This window comes from Haliotis cracherodii, unplaced genomic scaffold, assembly GCF_022045235.1.
Source record: "Haliotis cracherodii isolate W230 unplaced genomic scaffold, xgHalCrac1.p SCAF_3, whole genome shotgun sequence".
Lineage (NCBI taxonomy): Eukaryota > Metazoa > Mollusca > Gastropoda > Lepetellida > Haliotidae > Haliotis > Haliotis cracherodii.
The window spans coordinates 649,230-661,615 of record NW_027266286.1 but is presented as its reverse complement, the minus strand read 5'-3'; positions in this window follow the sequence as shown (position 1 = coordinate 661,615).

Genomic DNA, 12,386 nt, shown 5'->3' with positions numbered 1-12,386 from the left:
AGAGGCATATCATGCTCTTCAAAGGATATTATTAAACATATTCATGCTATATTTCTATTACAATTCACCATTCAATCCCAAATAATTCATAGAGTTGCTAGTTTCTGTTCTCCGTTGGAATATAACATATCATTTATTTTGTTCCCCAAAGTGGTCATCAATGCTGTTTCTCGTAAGCAAGTTGATTTTGATAAGAACAAAGACATATCAAGAAGTCAAAGACCGATATTTCCAATAAACATTATTAAGGGGAATACGCCAAACATGCACCCGACTGAGACAGCGACCTGAACGTCATGCAGCATGGTAGTGGAGTATTTATGTCAACAGCATAGTGACCTTCATTGTGAACATCTGTAACGAACCTGTCACTTACCGCACAGATATAGCAATATATTCTTTTTGTACTGTCCATTTGGGAAGAATTCGTACATATCTACAAGCACAATGCCAGAATTGAAAGAGTTGTTTTGCCACTAAGCATGACACAGTAGCAGGTATATATTGATTTCAAATGGTTGCTATTTTGTTTACCTTATTCAGCACGTCGGGAGAGACTAGGGCGGTTTTTACTTAATGTGGTCACGACACAAGGTCAACTTATTTTTGTGTCAGCAGTAAAAATGCTATTGTAGGCAGGGGTGAACACAGTGTGCTCAACCAGTCCACAGGACGATTGTACCAATCTTTGTCCATCGGAGACATAAACAGCAATGTCTTTGGGGACATCATCACCAACACATTTGTCATTGGAGAGCACCATCACCAACAGCAAAACCATCGGACACATAAACAGCAATGTCATCGGGGACATTAAGAGTAAAATACCACTGGTGGGCAGGGGTGGACAGAATGTGCTTAACCAGTTCACAGGGCACTCTGGACTTGGGTGGATGTAACTTTACTGTATGTTGGGAATGCGTTGAGTGAGAGTGTTTAGCATACACGGGGATGAGAACAAAATAAAAGTTTGTTATCCTTAACTTCACTGGAAACAACAAAAATGAGACTGACAGAACACGTTGCATGGTGTAGGGCAATGACTGACATTAGAGCACGTTACATAGTTTGAGGCAATGATTGACATTAGAGCACGTTACATGGTGTGGGGCAATGACTGACATTAGAGCACGTTACATGGTGTGGGGCAATGATTGACATTAGGGCACGTTACATGGTGTGGGGCAATGACTGACATTAGAGCACGTTACATGGTGTAGGGCAATGATTGTCATTAGAGCATGTTACATGGTGTGGGGCAATGATTGTCATTAGAGCATGTTACATGGTGTGGGGCAATGACTGACATTAGAGCAGGTTACATGGCGTGGGGCAATCGATGTCATTAGAGCATGTTACATGGTGTGGGGCAGTGATTGACATGAGAGCACGTTACATGGTGTAGGGCAATGATTGTCATTAGAGCAAGTTACGTGGTGTAGGGCAATGATTGTCATTAGAGCACGTTACGTGATGTAGGGCAATGGTTGTCATTAGAGCACGTTACATGGTGTGGGGCAATGATTGACATTAGAGCACGTTACGTGATGTAGGGCAATGATTGTCATTAGAGCACGTTACATGGTGTAGGGAAATGATTGTCATTAGATCAGGTTACATGGTGTGGGGCAATGACTGACATTAGAGCACGTTACATGGTGTGGGGCAATGATTGACATTAGAGCACGTTACATGGTGTGGGGCAATGACTGACATTAGAGCAGGTTACATGGTGTAGGGCAATGCTTGTCATTAGAACAGGTTACCTGGTGTAGGGCAATGATTGACATTATAGCACGTGACATGGTGTAGGTCAATGATTGACATCAGAGCACGTGACATAGTGTGAGGCAATGATTGACATTAGAGCTCGTTACATGGTGTAAGGCAATGATTGACAGTTTAGCACGTGACATGGTGTAGGGCAATGATTGACATTGTAACACGTTACATGGTGTAGGGCAATGATTGACATTAGAGCACGTGACATGGTGTATGGCAATGATTGACATTAGAGCACGTGGCAAAGTGTGCGGCAATGATTGACATTAGAGCACGTAACATGGCGTGGGGGCAATGACTGACATGATAATACGTTATGTGGTGTTGGGCAATGATTGACATTGGAGCACGTGACAAAGTGTGAGGCAATGATTGACATTAGAGCACGTTGCATGGTGACAGGCAATGATTGACACTAGAGCACGTTACATGATGTGGGATTATGATTGACATTAGAGCACGTTACATGGTGTAGTGCAATGATTGACATAAGAGCACGTAACATGGTGTAGGGCAGTGACTGCTTTAGAGCAGGTTAGACACTGTGAGGCAATGATTGACATAAGAGGACGTTACATTTTTTTATAATGCAATGATTCACATTAGAGCATATTACATAGTGTGAGGCAATGATTGACAGAAGAGGACGTTACATTTTGTGATGCAATGATTAACATTAGAGCACGTTACATAGTGTGAGGCAATGATTGACATAAGAGCACGTTACATTATGTGAGGCAATGATTCTTCCACTTCTTACAGCCGTCCATGAGTTCTTCAATCGGAAACTGGAATCGAATACGGTAAGTATATGTTGATCAAGCCGCACTCAACAATATTGAAACCATATCACGCCAAGCTGTAAAGTCTCCACCAGACAAACCAATGACAAGATGGGCAAGGCACGACGACACCCGATAGCTCACCTGATTATCTTATCAAGGTTTTTAAGACAAGCATGGAACGTGGTGACAGTCATTCCACGGCGGAATCAATATTGTATTTATTTTGTATAACTACTTTTAAAAAGTAGCTGACATAGTGTTATACAAAGTGGAGCAGCCAGCAGCAGCGGTAACAAAAGTGTCACACGACATATCAACAGCAATGCCTACGGAAATATTAACAGCAATATCATTGGGGAAATCAACAGCAATGTTACCGGGAATATCAACAGCAATATCATCGGGGACATCAACAGCAATGTTACCAGGAATATAAACAGCAATGCAAACGGAAAAATCAAAAGCAATTTCATCGGGGAAATAAACAGCAATATCATCGGGACATCAACAGCAATGTCACCGGAAATATCAAGAGCAATGTCACCGGAAATATCAACAGCAATATCATCGGGGAAATAAACAGCAATATCATCGGGGAAGTCACCAGCAATGTCACCGGGAATATCAACAGCAATATCATCGGGGAAATGAACAGCAATGTCACCGGAAATATCAACAGCAATATCATCGGGGAAGTCAACAGCAATGTCACCGGAAATATCAACAGCAATAGCATCGGGGAAATAAACAGCAATATCATCGGAGAAGTCAACAGCAATGTCACCGGGAATATCAACAGCAATAGAATGGGGGAAATAAACAACTTCATCGGGGAAGTCAACAGAATTGTTACCGAAAATATCAAGAGCAATGTTACAGGGAATATCAACAGCAATGTCTTCGAGAACATCATCACCAACATCAATGTCATCGGGGAACAGCAATGTCATCGGGGAGATCAACAGCAAAGGCATCGGGGAACACTTTCATGGTCCTCGGGCCCTTATTGCTTAATGGACACCCGCAATGTTTAACAAGGGTTGCGACAAGGACCCCTTTTTCACGCTCAGTTTCAAACATGCTATTGAAAAATAAAACCTTTCAATGTGACCAGGGTACATCTACATCAGTGGTGAAGCTAATGTAGCGTAGATGATGGATTATAGGCATATTTGTCCATCTGCCAGTTTTGATCTACAACAATGTTCCGATGCAGCCCATATGGTTATGTCCCCTGTGTGACACAGGCTACGATCTGACCAGAACATTCATTAATGGCCCCGTCGGCTGGCACCTCTGTGCAATATGGCGGTCGACAAGACTTAATTCTCGTCTTTAATTGGCTCACATATTTTGTTGTAAAGTCCCTCACAAATCAGGCAGTATCCCTCCTTTGGGAAATTTCTGAACATTTACACGCTTATTACACCCCTCACTCTGCAATGCCAGAATGGCAGTGTTCGTTGAGGGAAATCACTGAATCACTTTTTGTCGAAACCCTCTGTTTTGCAATTTAATTTCTCTGGCTCTAAAGAGGTTTTGCATTATTCATTTCTAGATTTGCATGAAATGATGTCACACGTAGACATTTTATTATAAGATTTTGATATATATTCTGATTTACAACTTTAAAGGACCAATAACGTTTGCACGCTGCACGTAAAAGCATTAGTCCCAGCTGAATCAATAGAGGAGAAACCAGTGGAGGCCCACAAACAGGGCGCAGCGAAGGAAGGCTGTTTCCAGTGCATAATAAACGTGTCTCCATTTCATTTGGTTCAGATACCAAAATGGAATAAAATCATTAAACTTAACTTTAGATTGCTTCCTTTCTGGGTTTAATTCCCGTTCTTCATTTCTAGTTCTGCAATCTCAGAGTAAGTTGGAGGGAATTGTTCCGCAATGTCACTGCCATGGGGGTCCTGTCTGCGGCAGACACCGCGATAACATTTACTGTCTCACATGTATTCCACACATATGGGAAATAGTGTTTAAAATTAATACTGAAAGAGGTATGGTCATATTAGAACTTAACGAATGGGAGGGTCCTAACTTTAAAACACTAACGCGAAAAAGCTGTTAATAACAAAAAATCAATTAACCAAGCAGCCCGATAATAAATTTCAATTTATAATTACTCAAACTGTTTTGCTAAAATTGCAACCAGGGCTCTATGTTTTCTTTAATTTATGAATATTTGCATATTTGGAAATTGTAATAAACTGATTTGAAAAAGAAAGTATACCGAGTTATTTTTTTATGTAATTGAAACTTGAAAAATTTGTTTATGTCTATTTAACCATCACTCATTTCTGCAACAGTTTGTGAAAGGTAATCTGTGGCTTGGTAAGTTTGTGTAAAAAAACTTAATTCAATGAAGACTGGGATAAGAAATGAACTTGCAACCCCTACCATTTTAAATTTTGAATCAAAGGATGTTATCAAATATATAACCATGTAAAAGTGTTCTTTGACAGCACCAGCACAGACTAGTACAGACTAGGCGCCAGTACATTGTACAGACTAGTACAGACTAGGCGCCAGTACAGTGTACAGACTAGTACAGACTGGGCGCCAGTACAGTGTACAGACTAGTACAGACTGGGCGCCAGTACAGTGTACAGACTAGTACAGACTGGGCGCCAGTACATTGTACAGACTAGTACAGACTTGGCGCCAGTACAGTGTACAGACTAGTACAGACTAGGCGCCAGTACAATGTACAGACTAGTACAGACTAGGCGCCAGTACAATGTACAGACTAGTACAGACTCGGCGCCAGTCCATTGTACAGACTAGGCGCCAGTACATTGTACAGACTAATACAGACTAGGCGCCAGTACATTGTACAGACTAATATAGACTGGACGCCAGTACAGTGTACAGACTAGTACAGACTGGGCGCCAGTCAGTGTACAGACTAGCACAGACTGGGCGCCAGTACAGTGTACATACTAGTACAGACTAGGCGCCAGTACATTGTACAGACTGGGCGCCAGTATATTGTACAGACTAGTACAGACTAGGCGCCAGTACAGTGTACAAACTAGTACAGACTAGGCGCCAGTACATTGTACAGACTAGTACAGACTAGGCGCCAGTACATTGTACAGACTAGTACAGACTAGGCGCCAGTACAGTGTACAGACTAGGCGCCAGTACATTGTACAGACTAGTACAGACTGGGCGCCAGTAAAGTGTACAGACTAGTACAGACTGGGCGCCTGTACACACACACACACACACACACACACACACACACACACACACACATACATTGACAGTATGCTGCTGGATTCTATGGCATTATATGTGCCACTCTTGTCGAGCAAAAATACCACTATTTGGAGATTTTACGGGATCTTCCAATTGTCGACTTCACAGCTTCCTCGTGAGTCGTGCCATAAAATCACAGTTTGATTCCCAGGCTACTTCGAGCCCTCAGTCAAGGTTGTATGCAATAATTATCAGCAAGTAAAGATGTTTGTTGATACATAGACAACGCCAATCACTACACTCCTGGAGTTTCTGATTAATGTGAAGATACGTAATTGATAAATAAGATATTGAATAAAGAAATCCAGCGACCAGGCACATACCGTATACACAAGAAATCCAGCGACGAGGCCCATACCGTATACACAAGAAATCCAGCGACGAAACCCATACCGTATACACAAGAAATCCAGCGACGAAGCCCATACCGTATACACAAGAAATCCAGCGACGAAGCCCATACCGTATACACAAGAAATCCAGCGACGAAGCCCAAACCGGAGACAATTATACGAATCCGACATCACTGGCATACGTTCCTGAATCACCAGCAAATCCTTAAATCACTCAGTAGAGTGAGTGAGTTAGTGAGTGAAATAGGTTTTAGGCCACAGTTTTTCAGTAATAACAGGTCAATGTGGGAGGAACCCCCTGCAGTGATGTATCCTCAGACGTTTACCACTTTGGTGAAACCCACGAGCACGGCTATGGTGCTGACAGGACTAGAAAAATAATCGGGTCGAACTAGGAGTCTGAACCTACGATCACAGGTTTCTGGCGTACCTAAGGGCCGCAACTCTGCACAACGAATTGCAGCGCCTCAGCAGACTGGAACCCCGCGCCCCCAATAGAAGGAAGTCATTACTCGATAGAAAGGTATATCAATATGGTTGAAACATATGTAAGTTGCCTTTTCTAACGTGAGGTGATTGTGAATCACGAATTAAACGTGCCTTTGTCGGTTTATGATCTTATCGCATCAGATTTGTTTGTTTGTTTATTGTTTAACGCCACACTTAGCAATATTCCAGCTATATGATAGCGGTCTGTAAATAATCGAGCATCATGAGCATCGATCCTCACAATTGGGATCAATAACATGGCATCAAGCAAGTCAGCGAGGCTGACCACCCGATCTCGTTAATCGTCTCTTACGACAAGCAGCGTCCCTTTTCACAGCAAGCGTTGGTTGCTGAAGACATCCATTGGATCCTGAGCTTAACTCAAGATAGCAACTTTAAAGATTGTAATACTTTGGGGCATATTTAATCACAAATGCTTAAAATTTATATATGAAAAACGGAAATAATGTAAAACAGACGATAGACGAAAGCATCCCCCAAACTAAATAAATCCGCCTCTAAGGGGATTCCCCTTACCGGGGTGAAAACCGGTTCCCGGTGTTTGACGCGCTAAGCAATTTCAACGATTGGATCGGTGCCCAGTCTACCGTCATGGCTTATTTCGGGTCTGTCTGCTTGTCCTGCACCTATGGTATTGCAATTAAAATAATATGTCACTGAGTAGCGGGTCGATAAGTTGTCTCGAGGGGTTTCGTTGAAATCTGTACGCATTCGTTGAGATACTGCAGGTTGAGCAGGATAAGACGAGGCTATGATCACAATCCAGTTAGTTTGAAACCTAGCTTATGCCCATGGGAGGACGTCTTCCCGAGGCAAGGGAGTTCATTGACTATAAAGTCCAGTTTCCAGCCTTGCGGACTTGGCTGGAACTCTGGAGTTACATTTTGGCTGGACTAACGAGTCCGTGCATAGTCCAATCGAAATGGTGTGACGAACTAGACATCTGCTTCGCAAATCATGGATTTTAACATGCATGTGATACGAGAGGTGGAATCTGATTGGTTGGTTGGTGGGACATAGACAGGGCATAACTCGTAACAGCCGCTGGCGGCGCAAGCCTAGAGGTTGTATCCTAGTCCGGCAAGGGCGGAAACTAGACTTCTATAGTCAGTTATCGCCCTTGACCCGGGAATATGACGAGAGGGAGAAGAGAAAACATCTTGTCCATCAGAAATGTAATGTAGGAGTATCAACTCGGTTAGAACATCTCCAACTAGAAGCTGCCAGAATAGTTACTTGGCTCCCAAAGTATACTTCGCAAAAAACATCTGTATCATGAAACAGGATGGGAAACGTTAATAGATCGAAGGAGGAAACGTAAGCTATGTTTGTTCTACAAAATACAAAGTAATATTGCCCCAACTTATCTTAAAGACATTGTACCAACCACTGTAGGTTCAAATGTATCATATGATTTAAGAAATTCAGACAATATTGTGATTCCATATACTAGATATACTAGACACTCAACGTGTTCTTTTATTCCATCAACTGTAAGGTTATGGAACACTATTCCTGCAGCGGGTAGAAATTGTACATCTACATCCCAATTCAAGACATGCATACAAAAGAGCAAGTTATTGCACCTCCATATGTTTCCTATGGTGTTAGAAAGTTGAATATTTATCCTACTCGATTAAGATCCACGAAAAGCCAGTTAAATTATGATGTCTACAGAATAGAGATAAAATGTGATCCAATATGTCAATGCGGTAATCCATGTGAAAACGTATTTCATTATTTGTTAGAGTGTCCATTGTATGTCAACCAAAGAAAATCCACGTTAATAATAATTGTGGACATTTTACCGAACGCCGTGAACAAAAATGTTAAATTAGATTTAAGTTTGATGTTAAACGGAAATGAATGTTTGTCCAATATCAAAAATCAACATATCTTTAAGGCAGTGCAAATGTTTATAAGTCATACAAAGAGATCTGGGTAACACTTAAATGTAGAAATACCAGGCTCTCTTTTGTACATTTCTTTTGCTATCTATACACTCATCCTCTTTTCTGTTTTCCTTGTATATGATTTACTGTACAAGCTTTGTAAATACCATGGAGAGGGAGTCCTAAGTTGGATAACTTGTTCCCAATCCATTTCAATTTGAATTAAATATGTTTAAACGAAACTAATCATAAATCAGTGAACGGATTATCACAAAGCTATGTCACTTTTAGTTTGACTGTGAATTATGTAAACTTGACATGTGAGAATCCTGTATTTGATGTGTATCTTTGTTTCGCAAATCCTTATCTATAGGTTACCCGCCTGCAGTGTTTAATATGACCCCAAGCTTATATCTCTTTGCCAGCCATTTATTGCACCCTCACAGGATGATAGCATTTAAATGCCAGCTACAGATTGTTAATTGCTATTTTATAGATAGATAGATAGATAGATAGATAGATAGATAGATAGATAGATAGATAGATAGATAGATAGATAGATTGATTTTGACTTTACATATCCTGTAACCTTTGTTTAAAAGAGTATAAGAACAAGTTTGTATCCCCTACATCTTGGGATATGCACACAAATGAATAGCCACATGAGAATAACAAATATCTGACATTGGACACCCAATTCGTTTTGCCTTTGTCATGGAGAGCTTTCAGTAGTTTATAACATTGGTAAGGATATCTTTGCGGCTCTATCCTCAGTAATTTTAACCAATATTTTGTCATTCGAATTTGACTTAATACATGAATGGTATAACGTCCTGTTTCACCTAAAACAACTTTGTTGGAAGCATATTTTCCAACCATTAAAAAGCGCTTAAAGTAGGAAGCATGTACTTTTTCAATAGCGTCATTTTATTTTGCGCCCCACATTTCTGCTCCATGTAGCAAGAATGGCGCGATTTTGCCGTCAAAGTTTAGATGATCGCGTTAAGGCGATATTACTATATATGTCCATTTTTCCTTTTTGGCAATGATACCTCCTTTTCTGGAAACAATTACATTCGTTTTTGATAAATTAACTTCCAATCCCTATCTACTGCAAAACGAATGTAACACATTCAATTGTTTCTGCAGACCATTAACAGAGTATGAAAACATTATAATAATATCAGTAAATAGAAGTAACTCTCTAATATCTTGTTCGACAAACACGCCATGATGACATTCGTTATATATTTCTGTCACGTGCTCATTAATGGAAAAATAAACAATACTGGACTTAATGTACATCCCTGGCGTACAACACTAGATATTAGGAAGCACTATGTTCTACCAGATTGTGTTTTAATACAAGTCTTTACCAATGAATACATATATTTTAGAACTAGAAATAATTTCCAATGACATCCTTTGGTAAGAAGTAAATCAAACATTTTTCTTTATCCACATAATCGAAAGATATTTTTTAAATCTATAAATGCACAATAAAAGCGACATATAGTTGCAATATATTGTTGTCAATATATTGTTGCATATAGTTTGGGTGAAAACCAACCTGAGATTCAGATAGAAGATAATTCACATCCAACCAAACTCTATGACGCTTTTCTATAATAAAAGTAAACAGCTTTTCCGTTAAATATAAAACAGAAATAGCCCTGTAATTACCAGACTCAGACCTTGTACCCGATTTGTACAATGGTAACATCATTACCACGTTCCACGACTCCGGAAACACTCCAGTATCCATAATTTTATAAAATAATGATTTTAAATATTGTATCAGAATGTTGCCTGATAACCTATCAAATTCAGCTGGAATTCCATCTTCACCCGCAGATTTACCAGCTTTCAGATTTTGTGATGCACACTCAATCTCTTTCTATGATATTTCACCTGATAATAGATCCTCTGTAAATGGTAACTCGTTGCAGACACATGAATGGGATTTACAAACTGCGTTACATCATTGTTATTTTGATTATTCCCAATAGCAAAATCCAAGGTGACATCCGACAATGTATGCGATGTTGTTAGTTTGGAAGGAATAACAGAAATAGTAGAAACAGTTAATGATAAAAATCAGTCAATGAAAACTTGCCCTCAGATATATATAGTTGTTTTTGAAGCCTACTACGGAGCGTGGGATTTTCCAATTCGCAATCATTTTACTTGTGATTTGACACTAAACACTGTGCCCTGTGTCATGCTGGTATTCTTCGTGGCACCACCAACTTCCAACAGACCCGACCTGCCTGACTGGGTGTCGTGCACTGAGTGCGTGCCTCTATCAACCACTAATCGGGCATATCGATAAACTGAAAATAGCTGAAATACAATGTTATTAAAAGCAGATATCTTACTCCGACAGCAGTCCTCTATGCGGGAAGATATGACACACGCTTCATGGAAGAGTGTCAAGTGAAGCTTCCAACCTGCAGATCAGCGTCGCCGCTCTGCATTCTCGGTACGAGCAAGCGAAGCTTTCATGGCAGTACTATCTGATTTCTGAAGCTCGAAATCGACCACAAACGCGCTGTTTCAAGTCGAACATATATTAGAATTAACGTTATGTAGCTGTTGTGGGCATTCAATACACCATGTCGTGTCTTCGCGCCCTGATCTGAGAGTAATAATGTGTTTACACTCCATCAGCCAACTCGGTCTCTACCTTCCAGTGATCAGTCTCTTCTACAGATTACCCAGACAAGAACATAAACATTTGGTGACAGATCCTCTGGTAATATGGACCTTTCCTTTGGAACATACTGCCACTGACCCTTCGATCTCAAGAAAAACTCTCAGTCTCAAAAGGCATATGGTATGTATGTATGTATGTATGTATGTATGTATGTATGTATGTATGTATGTGTGTGTGTGTGTGTGTGTGTGTGTGTGTGTGTGTGTGTGTGTGTGTGTGTGTGTGTGTGTGTGTGTGTGTACGTGCGTGCGTGCGTGCGTGAGCGACTCACCGCTGTTAACATGTGAAGTAAGAGGTATGAATCCGTGAGTGAGTGAGTGAGTGAGTGAGTGAGTGAGAGATTGTTTACGCCGCTTTACCAATATTCCAGCAATATCACGGCGTGGGGCGCATCATTTCCTGGTCTCCGGCGGGGAGAAGATGACCGTATAGAAGCGGTCCTCGCATTTCCCATCTGCCTATCGTTAATTATCTTACATACCCAAGTTGTCGCACGCTATGGATATAATCCTTGATCAGAACAATCCCTGGGTGGGTTTTGAACGACTGGGTAGAATAGGTCTTCAGCAACCCATGCTTGCCGTAAAAGGCGACTATGCTTGTTGTAAGAGGCGACTGACGGGATCGGGTGGTCAGACTCGCTGACTTGGTTTATGCATGTCATCGTATTCCAATTGCGTGGATCAATGCTTGTGATGTCAATCACTTGATTGTCTCGTCCAGACTCGATTACTGACAGGCCGCCGTCATATATATTGACTATTGCTGAGTGCGGCATTAAACAACAAACAAACAAACAAACAAACGAACAGTGAATGTGACCATTTGGTCACAACAGTGTCCCCCTTCTTGAACCAATAACCCAACAACACTGTAAGTAATACGATGTAGTGTCTTACGAAATGCTTGACATCAACCAGTGTGTAACATTCCTAGACATAAGTAGTGCTGACGGAGGTATGTGAGCGACAGTGGTCAGGCGTTGTCGGGACAGCTAGTTCCGTGGTGCTGCGGGAAGCGGTCGTACAATCACCCAATGCTTGTCCAGGATGAGATTTCAAGGGTATTCCCT